The sequence below is a fragment of the Ixodes scapularis genome, unplaced genomic scaffold (assembly GCF_016920785.2).
Source record: "Ixodes scapularis isolate PalLabHiFi unplaced genomic scaffold, ASM1692078v2 PGA_scaffold1__304_contigs__length_218370807, whole genome shotgun sequence".
NCBI lineage: Eukaryota > Metazoa > Arthropoda > Arachnida > Ixodida > Ixodidae > Ixodes > Ixodes scapularis.
In genome coordinates this window covers 35,516,590-35,534,564 of record NW_024609846.1, presented here as the reverse complement: position 1 = coordinate 35,534,564, position 17,975 = coordinate 35,516,590, and the positions used below count along the sequence as shown (strand labels likewise).

Below are 17,975 nucleotides of genomic sequence, written 5' to 3'. Positions count from 1 at the left end.
GACTTATGACGCTCTAGCGATTGCTTCATATAAAGGACACCATATCGCAACTCGCAGGGCAGTCTTATCTATAAGCGCAGGCGTGTGAGGTTCCCAAGTAAAAACATCTGCACTGTGGTTCATAAACTGCTCACGTGCTGAGAATAGATTCAGGCTATGATTATAAAACCTCTGTCCTGCATTTTTTTCTTCGAACACCTGCTTATAGCACTTGGACTGGAACTAGGTAAGTTATATTTATCATTTATCCATTTATTTATTTATAGTGCTCGCTTTTCGGGGCTGTTAGAGGAGTGTAGATGTACACATGAAAAAAAGACTTTCTTACGCGTCGCATAATAATAAAAAAGACAAAGTGCAATCGAAGCACGCGTGAGTATAAAAACATAGTAAATTTACACAAAAAAGAATTAGGAAACACGTGCTATATATGGATGACGTACCAAACGTGAACTCTAAGTGTAGAGTCTCCTCTACAGGACGATTGCCAATACACATAAATAAATAAATAACAATGGCCACGACTAGTTAACTTCCAATCTACGATTGACTCAATCATCTTTCATACACGTCTCTATTGACACTGTTCACTATTTCTTGATGCAAAGAGTTTTAATCTAAAATATTGCGCCAGGGAAGCACGAATGTTTAAAGGTATCGTCGTTCCGCTTAATTATCTTCAATTTCTACTATGGCAACACTGAAAACAGTTTTTTTTTTTTATTTGGGGGGGGGGGGGGGGGGTGTTGTATTATTATTTCGCAATGCCCTCGTTCCGAAGATATGAAATATAAGAATGGAGGTAATTTTACAACCTCCATTTCACACCAAGTCCAAGGGCAACCGACTCACCAATCTGATGCAGCCAATCAAATAGCGCCAAAAGTGCACCATCACGGCGCTCGCTGTTTTTGTAATTCGCCCTCAGCCGGCTAAGCCCTTCGAGCACAGAAAACATGCACGACCACGACGGACTCACTTTGCATCGTTAGTTCAACCGCTGTTAGGAAACACATCAAGACGACGTACGGCGTGACGATGCACTTTTGGTGTGGCTTTTGGACGTAGTGCGAAATAAATTGTAGACTTCTGCAAAAATTGCCTTCTGCGCGCTACCATCTTTGTCTGCTGGGCTGTGGAACGCCTTCAAAGCAAGCGGTGTAGATCTGCTTTGCGGTTTATCAGATGATGCGCGAGCTTCCCCAGCTCAGTGACTCGGAATTTTTCGCGCGGTTGATAAGCGATAAAAAGGTCTATAAAAATCGGATTGTGATGAATTCTGATTACAGTATGGAATATGGGAAAATTGTGAGATTTCCTAGCTTTGAATCAAAATCCTGTGACTACTTCAGTTTACTGTCGCACGTGTGAAGTTTCACAGACCTCGTGTTTTCTAGAACCATGTGGTCGTTCTCGAATTCAACCAGTCCTCGACGAAGAAGACCGCATTTACGGTGGACGCGAAGCCGTGCCGGGCAGCTGGCCCTGGCATGCTGGGATATACACCAATGCGCTCTTTCCGTTCTTTATATGTTCGGGTGTTCTCATATCTGAGAAGCACGTGGTAACCGCCCGACATTGTGTGTTGTGAGTACCTTTCTATCTGATTGTGCCTCTTTTGTATAGAATCCATATACTACATCTACGCGTTTTGCATGCAAATATTGTTTCATGAGGCATGACATTAATTATGCAAATAAAACTCTACTGGACGACGTACACACGCGAAACTCTAATACCTGACAAATCCTTGGTCATGAATTGAGTATTGATTACAGCGTTCTTTATTTATATTGAAATCATTGAGTACGAAATGATAACCTTACCGAAAAACCCAGTATAATTTTCCCTATCTGGATTATGAAACGGGAAATCTGTTAAAAACTAAAAATTTCCATTTTCTAAAAACTGGAAATCCAGAGAGAATCCAGGTAGACTTCCAGTTAAATAGTCCAGACAGCGAAAGGTTATACTAAGTTTTTCGGTAGGGAAGTCTTTTTAAGATATCTTCGTACGCTCTCAAGCATCCCTTACATTTGGTACTTATTTTTTATAATAAAAGGAGCACGTTGTGTTCAATATTGAATGCATAACCACAGATTTCATGGCAATAAAAAAATGTATGTTGACATAAGATATTACGCTCTTTATGGTAACCTTACTTAGAAACACGGACGCTTCATCTTACAACCAAAAGGAAACGTTACTACACCTTAATGAGTCTGAAAACTCCCATAAATGCTTATTGCATGAGGCGTACCAGCCTTTTAACTCACTCTTCGGCACAAGTGTACCGACGCGTCACCCCTATTGATTTGCCCCAGTTAAACACGCGTTATGCATTGATAATGCAAAGAGGTTGGGCGAGAGCAGTGGTGGTCTCCAAGAAAGTGGTGAACCCGGCAACATGTCTCGCCGCGAAAGCGTATCGCTACTCATCTATGGTAATATTGGAATTTGGAACATGTTTTTTTTCTTTTCATGTACATTTGGAGCACCTTCACAATAATCGCAGGAGAACCTTTGTTCTTAATACCGTTTTATTCTAATCAAATTTGGCATGCAAACATTTTAGAATAAGTAGCATTCAACGATCTAGGTTTGGTAAAAATCTTATTTTTTTATAATTAAGAAACATTTTGGAATCTTTTCTCAGCCACTTGAGAATGACGTTATTTTTATCATTTTTAATTATTTTAAAATAACAAGAGTCCCCCATTCCTTAATCTTGTTGTTTAATGCACTAAGTGCTTTAAAAAAAGCAGATTAGTATATTTTTTTAGGCTGGTTTAAGGCTGTTGTCATGTCCTACGTGTGCGCGAGAGCGTGCTTTTTTTCTTCTGAACGTGCATTAGATCCAGAAAATAATAAACCAGCGTTATTATATCTAACACAAGATTAACAAAGAGAAGTTCGAGCACTATGTACTGAAATTTTGACTAAGTTGTCGTAAATAATTTTTTTAAAGCTTTCCCCTGGTGCATGTCACTTCAATTTTTCTAAAGAGCGCGAACGTAGCCAATGATGGAAATATCCAAACAAACGACGAAGCTCCGAATACGATGAAAAAAATCTTAGCGCTCTGCGCAACTATAAACCTGACGTTTCACTTGACCCTTGTACTTGCAAACGTTGCATATTTTCACATTTAGTTGTATTCTTAGCTTCGTCATTTGCTGGCATCTTTATACTGTTCGCCCTGACTGGTCGTCTTCGAGTTCTCTAGGAACGCGAACTCAGAAACCACCATAGAGGTACACTACTCCCTACACCACATATACTTGCCTTTGATTGTTTCGAACCTGTTATCCGAATAGATGGAAGTACAAATTTCCTCACCAGAGGTGTTTTAAAGGCACCTACCACCGCGTTAAACATTTCCTGGCATTTGATAAATGCTCCAGACACGTAAGCCCTCGTCGTCATTCCGTTTGTGCATAAATGTGACGCCGTCTGTATAGATGGCAAAACATCCGAGTTTTGTCACATTCTTTTTTAAATTGATATTCTGTTTGCGTAATTCCACTACATACCATAGAGGCCGTTAGCTTTAAGGAGTTTATGCTTTGTGACGTGGAATGGCAGCCGTAAGACGTGTGCGGAGAGCAAGTTCGTCTGCTTTTTGCACAGGGGTTGCGATGATGCCAGAACGCCGAGCTCTTCTTGGCTGATTGAAAGAAATAGTGAGTACATCTCAAGGCTTTTAGCATTCAGGTATGTCTAAGATATTTCCAATCAGATCCAATCAGAACTCGGCATCGTTCTGACGTCACTGCAACCCCTGCAAAAGAAGCAGACGACTTGCTGTCCGCATGACCTTCATGAATCTCTGTTAGGTCTGAGTGAGACCTTTTGCAGTTTCGACTTTGATTCACGCAGGAGCGTTTCTGCTTCTCTATTGTGCAGAAAGAAAAGCCCAGCCACGATACGTGTCCACCTTGGTGCTCACATGAGGGACACGGAAGACGCTGCAGAGGAGTCTTACCTCGTGGAGGAAATATGCGCCCATCCGCTATACCAGCCGCCCAACACGGTACTCATTTCGGAAAGCTCGAACACCTTTAAATTCTTGTCACATAGGGGATGCAATTTCCCCTTTCAAATATAAACCCACACCTACGCCACACCTACGCGCCAGCGTAGGACCAAAAATGCGTGTGTCTTGGAAAGTCATTTTTTTAATAAACGCGTTATGAGTAGTGATGCAAAATTATCGATGAATTGACTATCAATACTATTGATAGTTTTTCTAAAACTATCGATATAGTGTCTCAGAACTATCGATAGTACTATCGATAGTTTTTCGATAGTCGACTATCGATAACCATGTTGAATAACCTGAGACTGGGGCAGAAGTGAACAAATAAGTTGAAGGAACAGAAAAGGACCGGATGACGTCTCAAACTCAGCTACCAGGTTTATTTAGTACGTCTCCTTTTATAGCCCACAATCAGCCACCACCAACACAAAGGGGCGACCTTTAGCCAGTCCAAACGCCAAACCCTCCAATCAGTAGACACGGTCTTTAGCTCGGATTTTAAACTCAGTAGATTGACGCCATCTCAAAAAGGTGCGAATAACTGTGAGAAGAACCATCGAGAAAAATACGTAAATTGCGAGAGTGGTATGAGATACCACTGGAATTCGGGTTTAAATATTTAGGGCAGACATCACGATGTATCAACGACAGCTTAAGTAAACACAAAAAAAAAACAAAAAAAAAAACGTGAAGAACAATGCACCGAACTCAGAAATCCCAAAACATGTACACGAATGTAACGACTGCATTGCGATTTGGTCGGAGACAGAAATCATCCACAAGGAGAGGAATGATGCAAAAAGACTAGTAAGGGAGACTGTGGGGGTAAAATCTCTAGGCAATTACATAAGTCAGGCTTTGTTACAGTTGAGTAAAAATTTCAAAAGTTTTTTTTTTCTAATATAACTTTTTTCTATTTCTTTATGTGTGTATCTTTGCCCCGTTTTAGATGCAGTGTGTGTCATCCCTTCATCGCTGGCATAAAGCTTTTTTTGTGTGTGTGTGTAAAGAAAACATTGTTTTTGTTTTCTAATGAAATAGGTAGTGATTCTTTTGTTAAATTTTGGGTGAGATTGTAGAGTTATCTTTGTGAATCGGTATGAAGGCCGTCCATAGTACTGCTTTGTGTATTAGAGGCTTTGGCGTTTGGACTGTTTAGGGGTTGCCCTTTTGTGTAGGTAGTGGCTGATTGGAGGGTTTGGCGTTTGAACTGGTTTATTTATTTCATTTATTTCAAATACCCTCAAGGTAAGTACATTGAAGAGCTGTAAAATATTAACTATAAAGTGCACATATTAGTAATAGCATTTTTAAACAAAACAACATCAGTAAAGTTAGCAATCGAGGCGGGAAGGCGGTTCCAGTCTTGAGATGTTTGTAACATAAAATAATATTGAAATAATGAAGTTTTAAAATTTGGAATACCAACCTTATGGCTATTATCAATGCGAGCAGATATGTAGAGTGGCGGAGTAATTAGTTTATGACGAAGGGTAACAATATGATGAAATATTTTATGAAGAAGACCCAAACGAGAGATTTTTTGGCGGTGACTTAGTAACGGCACACCTAAAGTATTTTTTATGGTAGTAACGCTGGCAGTGCGATGATAGTTTGTCAATATAAAACAAGCTGAGCGGTTTTCAACGGATTCAACATGAGCAATCAGTGACGAGTGAGCGGGGTCCCACACAGTAGCAGCATATTCCAATTTTGGACGGATTAGTTTTTTACATAGTTAATTCTAATAAAGACGGAGCGAGGAAAAAAATCTTTTTTTTAAGTATCCTAACATACGGGTAGCACTGTTAATTACGCATTCAGTATGAATCTTCCAAGAAAGGTTACAAGTTATATGAACACCAAGATATTGCCGCGCGCAAGGCTGAGAAAGCAACGCTCGGCCACGGTCCTCCAGAAAGTTCCCGTTTATTCATGTACCGCACGTAACTTCTATCATTTATCCCTGCTTTTGTTTTCTAGAAAGTGCGTGTTCATTCTCGCCCCGATCACGCGACGCTCGAACCGCTTTCGCCGAATCTTCGAGATAGCGGCGCACTCTAGATAAGAGGCCGCCCGCGACCTTGTCGAGTCAGTCTCGCCCTAGCGCTCGATTCTGCTGACACGCCGACTTCGACGCCCGCGACGCTCTGCTTTCTTCTGTTTCCTTCTTTATTTTTGGCACAAGTTCGCCACATTAAACGTTTATTTATTTCTGTTTATTTCTTGTTTATTGGTCACGACTCACCACCCGTGACAATATTTGTAAACAGACACTGAAGCGAGCGGATTACTGTTTTGATGATAAGTATAACACACCGATTGAGCACCTGACACTCTCATCGATTTGCCTTTGTTATCGTTAAGTTCCATTAGTGATATACGATTAAGGTCAGATTGCAGAATAGAGTCAGATATATAAGTTATTTTCCGGTAGATTACGCAATCGTCAGCAAAGAGGTAAATAGAGGACGAAAAGTTCTGCACCAAATCATTAATGTAAATAAGAAAGAGGAGCGGACCAAGCACTTATCCCTGTGGGACGCCCAAGGTTACTGGAACAGTACACGAATTTGTATTATTAGCTGTAACGAATTGTAGGCGGTTAGTTAAAAGCCATGAATCCAATTTAATATACAGGAGTCAATGTCAAGTGATTGTAGTTTATGAAGGAGTTTGTGGCAAACTTTGTCGAAGGCTTTTAGAAATCTAAAAAAACACAATCGGTTTTATTATGATTATCAAGAGAATTATGGAGATCATGCGTGGAGGATAGTAGTTGCGTCTCACACAAAAAAATTTTTTGAAAGCCATCTTGTGAACTTGTGAAGAAGTCATTAGTTTTAAGATAATTTATCAACTGTGAGTAAATGACGTGTTCAAATATTTTACACGGCACACTTGTTAAAGAAATCAGTTGATAATTGGATGGGTTTTGTCTTTCGCCAGATTTATGTAAAGGTTTATTTAACCTTCCCAACCAACCAATCGCTCGGGACTACGCCATGGTTAAGAGACTGCATATAAAGTTTTGAAAGAAATATTGAACAATAAATATTGCAATTTGTAAGAACTTGCTGTAATCCCATCGATTCCGGCGCAGGACGAAAGCTTCATATTAGTAATAATGCCAGCAATACCAACCGCGTCAACTGCCACTGGGTCCGTAGGCAAAAAATCAGAAAATGACAATACCGGTACTTGGTTAACATCAGAGGTTGTAAATGACAAACTAAAAACATCATTTAATGCACTTGCATTTTTAGTTACTGATATGTCTATACCGTCAGATGATTGAAGAACAATGTGGACTGACACTTGGGATTAACTACATTCCAAAATTGTTTAGGATTAGTTGCTAATATGATATTTAGTGTATGATTAAAAAATTTTGATTACGCTTCCATAAGAGCTGATGTATATTCTTGATCTGCAGTTTTGCACGCAGCCCATCATGCATCAGCGGATGATCGTTTGGCAGCGCGAAACAGTCTTTTTTTTACTATTTCGCAGGCACCTGAGATTAGAGTTAAACCAAGGCGAGTTAGTGTTGCAACGAATCTTCCTTGATGGTATGTCTTTTCAATTAATATTACAACATTTTTAAAGAGCATCGAATTAGACTCAACGGAGCGCTCTGAGAATTCAGGTAAGTAATCACTAAGAAACTCAGACAGGTACAAGTTAATTGACGTAAAATCAGCTCTGCTGTAGTCACGAATGAATTTTATTTAGATTTTAGGCGCAACGAATGAAATATTTAAGGAAAAGTGAAGAACTGAATGGTCACTGAGACGTGGAAAGTGTGTTAGTGATGATATGACGCTTGGATGCGTTGTTGATACGAGAGCGAGTATGTTTGATGAACGGTTTGTAACCCTAGTGGGCTCTGAGACGAGTTGAGAAAGGTTAAAATTAGAACAGAGTTTAATAAACTCGTTAGCTTCAGATGAGAACGGGTTCAAACAGGACATACATTAGACCAGATAATGTTGGGGTAATTGAAATCACCCATTAATATGATTGGCTTTCCTGGATTTTGGACGGTGATTTAGTTAAGGCAATTATATAACAAATTCATAAATTAACAACTGCTAGTGGGTGGTCGATAACATACACCCATTATCGTTTTTTTATGTTTAAAGGAAACGCAAACCCCAAAAAGCTCTAGTTCACAAGCTACAATGACAGGGTAGGAAACTAATGAATCAGCAACCGGCAACAAAACACCACCGCCACTTCTCTCATGTCTATCGCAGCGAAATTTATTGAAACGTTTTATTACAATGAAACAGCTCGCTACCAGACAACTGCTAGAAAGCCATATCTCTGTGAGAGCAATGACGTCGGCGTCGCATGAGTCAGCAACTGAGCACAATTCATCTCGTTTACGGATTAGAGTGTGAATGTTAGTAAATAAAACGGAAACGCTTAAAAAAGTGCCAAACCACTTTTCTGCCTGATGCTGATTGTTAAGGTTACATAGAAGTAGACGCTGTTTGCAAACCAGATAGTGGTGCCACAGAAGAAACCTCGCAACGAGGCATGACTACTTTATAAATACAGCCTTCGATTTCATTGTAGGCATAACACTGATTATGAACAAAACGTTTCTTTTAACTTAGCTTAAACTGGTTTTCCTGGCTCTGTCCATACTCCAGTAGTTTGCACCGAGCTAAACGAGTTGAAAAGCTAAAATCTTCTGAAACAGAAATAGGGCTGCTTTTTAATTTTAACTTGGTTTGCAGGACACTTTCTCTAGTTTTAAAGGTTTGAAATTTCACTGAAATAGGACGACGCCTTCCCATTATAAAAGGCCCCAAGCGATGAGCACGCATGATTTGTTCACGCGACATAATACTGGAAGCTCAATCTGAAAGTAAACAAACCACCTCCGCTTCCGCCTGGGCCCAGGATTCACCAAGGCAATCGTCTACACCATGAAATACAAGATTATCCCGGCGTGACTGGTCTAGATCTCGTCTAATCTACTGCGCAAAGCATGATTTTCGTTTTGAATGCGCTGAACAGATTGGCTGGCACCAGCCAACTGGCGGTGTAATACATCGATTGAAGGTGACTTCAATTCAGTAGCAGAAACCCTTCGACTGATATTTTTCACCGTGACTTGTGGCTGTTGTGGGTTTGTTGTAGTTCGTTAATAAAGCTCAGTATACTACTTTGCCCTTCCTCAACCCTCTGAGTTCGCGCATTTGTATCCTGCAACACCCGCATCATTTCATCAAGCTGCTTAGGTAGTTCAATACTAGTTGGTCCGGGGTTACTCTCGACATTACCTCCAAGCAGCAACAACAACATTGAACGAATTCACCAAAGCTTCAGGGCATGGAAGCACTATTAGACAGACGTCACTAGAATTAAAACAATAAGAACCGTCATGGCTACTAACCTGCAGGGTTAGAAGAAAAAAGTTGACGATGTGCATCGTGTGCGTGCTTCCATGCGCTCTGACGATCCACGGTGACGAGGCCGGCCTCCTGGGCCAATGCGATGATGCGGGTGTTGATGTGGCTGTTCCGGAATGACCGAGGTGAAGCTGGTTGATAACGAAAAAGTTGATTGCCTCGGTTGCCTGGCGCTTGTCTTCGTTTGTGGTACAGGAAACGTCGATGAAAGGAGAGATGCCATCCAGGTCGGTAGGATCCTTTATTCCAGACAGGTTCGCTTCCATGAAGCCAGGCCGGAGACCCAAGGCCGTCCCGCTCAAAAACTGCAGGGTTAGAAGAAAAGAAAGTAAAAGCCGTTTACAACTCCGTGTAACGCCGAATTGGGCGCAGCTCTTGAGGAGAATGATGGAAGGGTACTGAGGGGAGGGTAAGCGCCTCCTCCCACCTCCTCACCTCCTTATCCTCCTCTTCCTCTCATTCTTGAATCTCCTCCGGGGGGGGGGGGGGCGGTCACGTGACCTCGGGGGGGGGGGGGGGGGCACGTGACCTCAGGGGGGAGGGGGGCACATGACCTCGGGGAGGGGGGGGGGGGTGACGTGAACCCGGGGGGCTCGGGCGGTGCATTATAGGACATTTCCCATAATGCACCGCGCGGTTACGCCGACGCCGCTCAAGCCGGAAACGGGCGCCTAAGAGCTGCGCTCTAAAAGTTGACAATGTGTGTAGTGTGCGTGCTTCCACGCCCTCTCTAGAGGCTGCCCCTTTGTGTTGGTGGTGGTTGATGGTGGGCTATATAAGGAGGCGGACTAAATAAACCTGGTAGCTGAGCTTGAGACGTCGTCTTGTCCTTTTCTGTACCTTCGACTTATTTGTTCACATCTGCCCCAGTCTCAGGTTATTGAACTTGGTTAACATTCACCACCTCGCCTGCACCCTTACTATACTTTCTCTGACTATCGATAGTTTTTTTAGTATCAATAGTTAGGTTTCTGACGACTATCGATACTATTGATAGTGCTATTGTTAGTTTTGCACCACTATAATCCGTCACAATTCAAGAAGGTGAGGGGAGGGTAAGACGGGCCGGGGAGGAGGAAGCCGACGGAACACTAAAGAGAAGAGGTTTTCCCATCTCTTCAGCGTTTTTTCTGCTTCCTCTCCCCCGTCCCGTCTTACCCTCGCCCTACCTTCTTCAGTTGCAACGAACTATAGAGCGAACACAGTTGCCGCACCGCCACTCGCCTCCCTTTCTCCACTCCTCGCCCAAACTCCCGTCTTCGCCATCACTAAAAGCTGAACCAATGATGGCACGGTAACTGCCTGGGCTAGCTGGTGTCCCATTTGAAAAAAATAAAGCGATAGAAAGAGGGAGCGACGCAAGCTACTAGTGTTGCAAAACTATCGATAGCAAATCGTCGACAGTACCATCGATAGGTTTACGATAGTCGACTATCGATAATTTTCCGATAGTTTTTCGATAGTCGACAATCGATAGTACTATCGATTTTTTTTCGATAGTCGACTATCGATAGTGCTATCGACAGTCAGATTTCTGACGACTATCAATACTATTGATAGTACTATCGATAGTATTGCATTACTAGTTATGAGCTAAAATACAGACTGTGATTAGAAACGTATGACTCACCATAGATGTTTTGAGTTTTTAACAACCCTAAAAAGTCCGATGCGTTTACTTCTCCGCAAAGCACTTGAGAGACCCAATCGCTAGATTCCGGTCAACCGCTTCCTCGAGACATATGTTTAGCATAATACAATATCCCCTGTAATATTCAGCATGGCGTTTCAAGTGCTTATGTTAGGCTCAACGTCAAAAAGAAGAGTGTGTATTTAGGGCTAAAATTTTTCAAACTTGCAAGCCTTTTCATATATTATTATTAGTACGTTTATTTTCTATTATAGCGGTAAGGGAACTTGGAGAAAAAAAAAAAGTTGAAGAAACAATATGACAAGCTACCTCCTCCCCAGAACTCAATGTTAAAATTTACGTTGAAGAAGCGTCCCAGGTCTAATTGCATATCTTTAGAACTCTGTGTCACCGGTAGTCGCTCTTACTTTCAGAATGACATCGCAGTGCTCACTCTGCGAGAAAAAGTCAAGTTCACCGAAACTATATTGCCAGTGTGTCTGCCTCAAAAGATGGTGGAGATTGTTGTGAATTCTGAAACATATGTTACTGGTTGGGGACGATTTCAGAGTAAGTACCGAAAAGTACGAAGTTCCGTGTTGACGTCGGGTTTAATGTAAAATTAACATAAAAGGAGAAACATTTGTTTTCTTTTTTTTTTCATAAAGGTTTAGGTGGATCTAAATATTGTTTGTTTTTTAATAATTTAATCGTCTACAAAAAACTTTTTTTTTTAAATATTTACGTTATTAGACTAAAGTTTGGTGGAGGTCATGGGCAGCTCTAAGCACAGCCCACAGTTCAGTGGCCCCCTTCCATTACTACTGGATTAGCTTGGCTTCTCGGACGAACATGCTCGCAAGCCTGGTGTCCCCCCTTCGCGTAATCCGGTGCGCCCTTCAAGCACAGGCGCAGCAGCCTCCGGCATCGTGTGCTATTCCACCGCCGTCTATTGCCCCCTGTGATGCCTAGGCGGGGAAATGAAATCCGCCCGTCGGCGTCCGTTTCCGCCTTTCTCCGTTTACTATTTCGCCCCCGTCTAAAAACGTCTACAACGCTCGCAAAACGCGATGATAAAAGCAACGTTCTAGCGTTTCATCATGCACGAACCACGGTTCAATACAAGCGTCTGCCAGAGTCTCTCAATGCGCGGTATAAAGCGACCGAGAGGACACAAAATATCAACAAAATACATATGCAGTCCTTCCAGCTTTTCTCCCTTGTTGTTATTCCTTTGGTATGGAATATGGGAGCAAGGTGGGTGAGCGTCATGTCGCACGATAAGAACGCGACCGAAACACATATATTCGCTTTGGCATGCCAGGTGCAGCGCAAAACGTAGGAGCTACTTTCATTTCAAAGCGAAATGACGGGAACAAACCTAGAAAAACTTGATGCGAGCCCAACGGCCTACTGCCTCCAGCCAAAGGGATCGCACATTCTTGCCTGTTTATCTTCTCGGTAATTTCACCATGCATGGTTGCTGTCGCGGGGGTTTTACAACGCACAGAGCAGCGGAAACCAACATCTTTATTCAGCATCACTGAGCGCAAACGAACACATCAAGAGAGATCATTCAACATATTTGACGTGGGACGCTAGGCTTAGGTGAGTCCCGCTATGAAAACAAAAACCCGCACAGCGCTTCCGAATGCGCGTACTTAAGGCAGTTGCTTGTTAACACCTAAACATCTCGGTGAACGCCCAACGACTCGCACTCATAAGAATGGAAGAGCTCGACGACATGCGCGGGTTGAGCAGTCCGCAGACGCCGGTAGCTATGTTCGGATCGTTCCAAACCAATCTAGAAAAGTCAACCTTGGAGTAGTTTTGGGAACAATAATCGCTCTATCTAAAATATTTATCTCTGAAATAAAAAAAAAATATTGTCGATTCGAATATTATTACGGAATGGAGATAAAATTTTACAAGCAACATTTCACATGTCAATCATCTCTCCAAACAAGTAGAGCCAAGAAAAGGTGCTTAGTTATTCTAAGCACCAAAAAATAAGTCCAACCTAACCTCTTTATTTTTTTAAAATTAGAGTACGTTTAAATACGCAAAGATAATTATACATAAAATATGCTCCTGTAGTCTTACCTGTAGTTTTATCTTCACTGTCTTCTAGCTTTGAATATTATTAAGCCAGTATTTAAATGTACGGAACTGTAGAAGTCCTGCTTAGTTGCTTTTCTGCAAAATTAAGGAGGGCAATCTATGACTTTCATATTAAAAATAGCGCAAAAGAGACGGGACAAAAGGACGAAGAAGCACACAGGACAAACGCTAACTGGCAACTAAACTTTATTGAAAGCTTCCAACTTTGCTATCGCCATGCACGCGCTTAGTCTCGTTCAACAGAAACAGGGCGTACCGCCAAAACCGCACAATCATACCGCCCACTGCCTGTTCCAAAAAGTCAGCAAAACAGCTACATCGCCCCGCCGCACAATCCGAAAGAGAAAAGAATAGAAAAAACGCCGCGTTAATATTGTCAAGTAAGATATTGTTAATGAAACTGTACTCTTTCGGCTGCATATACACCGATATGACGCTTATGCAAACGTCTTTGTCACAATCATGTATTTTTGCCGCCTCCAGCAACACTTATTCCCTCCTTCCCTTGTTTCGTCCCTCCACCTGCGCACCGTCCAGCGTGGGGGAACAACCACAAGTTTTACAATGCCCCGGTAAGTGGGAACCGTAATTGTTGCCAAGAGAAGCCGCATGCTCTCGAAGTCGATCATTTAAGCAACGTCCCGTCTGCCCTATGTAAACACGACCACACGTTAACGGAATCCTGTAAACCAACTCAGTGGCACAAGGCACAAACTTTGTCACGTGTTTCTTGCTACAAACAGGTTTCTTCCCTTTCGGCCCGCTCACCATAGCGCACTATTTCGACAATCTGCACGGAACAGTGAAGACAACGTCCACGTCGAACTTTGATGCTATCCTTTTCAGATTGTGCGACACCTTATGAATGTAAGGTAGCACTACAAAATTCTTCGGTTTCCCTTTAGGTACTACGGATGAGCATTTTAACTTCTTAAGAAGGGATTCCGCAACTCCCTGTATTAAAACCGAGGGAAACCCGGAGTGTTCCAAGCGAAGTGTCTGGAGGTCAAAACTCTCACTAACTACATGCGGACAGGACTTCAACAGAGCCGACCGGAGGCAGAGCGATGCGATGCCCCTCTTTATCAATTTAGAGTGGGCTGAGTCAAAGGCTAAAAGGGCCTTTTTTGTAAAACTTGTGAAACGTGTGGTTGTTCCCATACGCTGGACGGTGCGCAGGTGGAGGGACGAAACAAAGGAAGGAGGGAACGAGAGTTGCTGGAGGCAGCAAAAATACATGATTGTGACAAAGACGTTAGCATAAGCGTCGCATCGGTGTATATGCAGCCGAAAGAGTACAGTTTCATTAACAATATCTTACTTGACAATATTAACGCGGCGTTTTTTCTATTCTGTTCTCGTTCGGATTGTGCGGTGGGGTGATGTAGCTGTTTTGCTGACTTTTTGGAACAGGCGGTGGGCGGTATGAATGTGCGGATTTGGCGGTACGCCCTGTTTTCGTTGAACGAGACTAAGCGCGTGCATGGCGATAGCAAAGTTGGAAGCTTTCAATAAAGTTTAGTTGCCAGTTAGCGTTTGTCCTGTGTGCTTCTTCATCTTTTTGTCCCGTCTCTTTTGCGCTATTTTTAACATGAATGTCCACTACCAACTTGCCCAGCAAACCAAGCTTTTACAATCTATGACTAAATAGTTCGTGACATTTTAAGTACTTCTGCACTACCACAACTAAAAAAGCAAATTTTTTTTACGTGACTGTTTTTTGTTGGTTATTTCCGTATTGTTGTTTGTGTCGCTTTATCAAATTTAGATTTTCGCTAACAAAATTGCTTTACTCTAGTTTATGAAATACCTCTTTACAAAAATAATGGCATCGAATTTATCTGTTTCTTTTCTAGCCAAAGCATTTTGGTGCACTACATTTTATAGCACACACATGGTAACTGTAGCAGGACATGCCAGGAATTAAATACAAATGTGACGAAAAACGATAAGATAAATTACCCCGAAAGTTTGATCACAGATTTTGTTTTAGATATATTATATTCTTGATCTTCGGCTGTGTTTATTTTCAGCAAGTTTATTCGTGCCTAGCCTATATTAGTGGCTGTTGTGCATTATTGATTTTCACACATGTGCTTCTGTTTTATGTGGGCGTTTAACAAAATAACCAAAATAATCCACTCTTTTCTTTTTCTTCCAGCCAGTAAGGTTTCACTTTCACGCAAGTTCTAAACGCTTCTGAGATAAAGCGGGATAACATTAACATCCACACATCTTTAATGTGGAAGTTTTTCATGATCCTTAAAGAAAGCTTGTTGGTAACTAGAAAATATACATTTAAGCTATTTTATGTGTTTGTTGATTTCGGTGCATTATAATAATGCAGATCAAGGACGAGAGCTGTCCCCGTATTTGAAACAATTCCGCACGAAAATCCTATCAAACAAAACGTGCAACCAAGTTTACAAAGGTCAGATTCCTGAAAGTGTTATTTGCTCTGGTCACGACTTTGGATCATCTTGCAAAGTAAGCTATCGTTCCTGGAACTTACAGATATTGCAGTTATTAGAAAGACCCTACTCGGCGTATGTCAGTGACAGTGTAGTCATGAACGTCAAAATTTTTCTTCGAAGGTAGTAATTAATCAAAAACCGTTAAGCAGATTGTACTTTCAATTTAACTTAATTTTTTTTCATAAAACACTTTTGCAAAGAATTGGTTTGTAAAATTAACGGCGTAAGATAATACTCAATTAATAGGCGAAAGATTTTATTTCAGAAGACTTCAATATATTTAGTACGAATATTAGTGTACATATTATAAAATTAGAAATATACAGTATATTTTGATGAGCTCATAGTAATGTTAAGTACTAAAATGCGTTTAAAAGAAAAGCACCGAATAAACAGAAACCATGAGGTAGAAAGATTAAGCGCACTAACAACGGAAATATTATTGATAGCAGGATATTATTAGTACTGACTATCTGGGTGCTCGCTCAAGAGAAAAAACACTGTATGTCAGCTATTGCGACGGCGCGAAGATACACTTGCTTCATGAAGCAAAATGCCTCGTAAATATATCGGGTTGTTTGCTCTGTGTAACTCCCGAAATATGCTGTTCTTTCCAATTCCAGGTCGCCTGGGCACCTATCTCAGCGCACTACCGGATTGCCCGACGACGACTGTTTTCTAGACCACGCATGTTGTCTTCCGCTCTCGTTTAAACGGTGAGGACTATAAACAAGAGGGCATGAGAACATGCCTGGTCAACAAAATAGTCACCGTAGTGTACTCTGGTAGAGCATTCCGATAAGTTCACCCATGCGACCCGGAATTAGAGATAACAACCTTTCTCGGGACTTACGCAGATAGAACAGCTCAAGAAATTTACGAGGTATTTTGCATCAAACTGCAAGAGGAGAGCACATGTATGAGTACGCCGTCACTTCCCATGACAGAAAGGGAACATCCAGATAGGCGGTACTAATGGTATATTATTTTTAATGAACCTTCAGTTGTGAGTTCATTTTGTCTCTATTTATAGGTCCATGTTTATTCTGCATTGTTATACCTACCCATCTACAGTAGCCCATCTTTTTATCGTAATTAAGAAGGGTTAAAGGGTGCCCCCTAGAGGTATAGACGTCGTTTTATGGAAGTTTGTTTCTCCTAAACACAAAACGATCTACAGTGAAACATACCAACAAACAGCCTTATTAAGATTCAATATAGCCTCTTAGAAAGGAGAGATTCCTAAACATAAATTTCCAAGTCCACTTCATACCGCATGAATCATAATAATATTTTTTTATATATATTTTGTAAGTGTTTAGTTCTTTACTATAACGATTTTAGAATTTTTTTTTTAGTTTCTGATCTTCCCGTTTTGTGATTACTTAGAATTCAAAACTTTAATGAAAGCAAAGTACGCTGGCTTAGTCTATGAAAACTCGAACTGAGAAACTTTCAAATCTCAATTCTGCTGACTTTGAGCTCGGTAGCTGAATGGCACCACGAAATGAACCGAGTAACGACTGCATTAGAATTCCTATTTCTCATTCATATTAAGCATAGGATCTGCAAATTTATTTGGCGGTATTTTTTTCAGATGAGGGCTATGTCCACTTTTATTTTGAATGCAGGAAACCTTAAAGTAGCGTAAGCGAAACAAATGATTGCACTTTCCATAAACGTAATTCTATTTTTCTTCAGGGTGACAGTGGCGGTCCAATGGTGCAGCTGTCTGGAAGCATCTGGCTTCTACAAGGCATCGTGTCCGGAGGACCATCATCATGTGGTCTTGACGACGATCCTTTACTTTCACGAAGGTTTCTTATTTTGTGGACAACTTTATTTCAATATACACCAGAGCCAAGACTCTACAAGAAAAGAATTGTGTATGCGCACTATCTTAGTAAAATCGTACTTAAGATATATAAAAGAATACGTAAACGAAAGGCTGTTTATGTGGTGAAAATTCCCCGAAGTTTACCTCTCTTTGTCTTGCGGATTCTTGGAAAATTTCTGATCAGTCGTAGAATTACGGTACCTGGAACCCGTCTTCCATAGGTCTGTTTAGTGTCCTATTCGACCCAAGCATCCGTCGGATGCTGCAATCTTGTCGCTCTAGTCGTAGAGGTTCCGGCAAAACTCACGATCGAACACGAGTGTTCCTGTATTCGCGGCGTGTCCACCCCTGGCTGACGAAGCTTTCGTGAACAGTAAAGCTGCAGAGTGACTTGCAGAGGAACAGGCGTCTGGCACATCCACCTGCGCTGCTGTTAATGCATCAAGAC

At 41.5% G+C, this 17,975-nt stretch overlaps 1 pseudogene; it reads left to right on the top strand.

The window, feature by feature from the left end:
• The first annotated feature begins 783 nt into the window (after positions 1 to 783).
• LOC120844654 lies at positions 784 to 17,725 on the top strand (annotated as a pseudogene).
• The last annotated feature ends 250 nt before the right edge of the window (positions 17,726 to 17,975 follow it).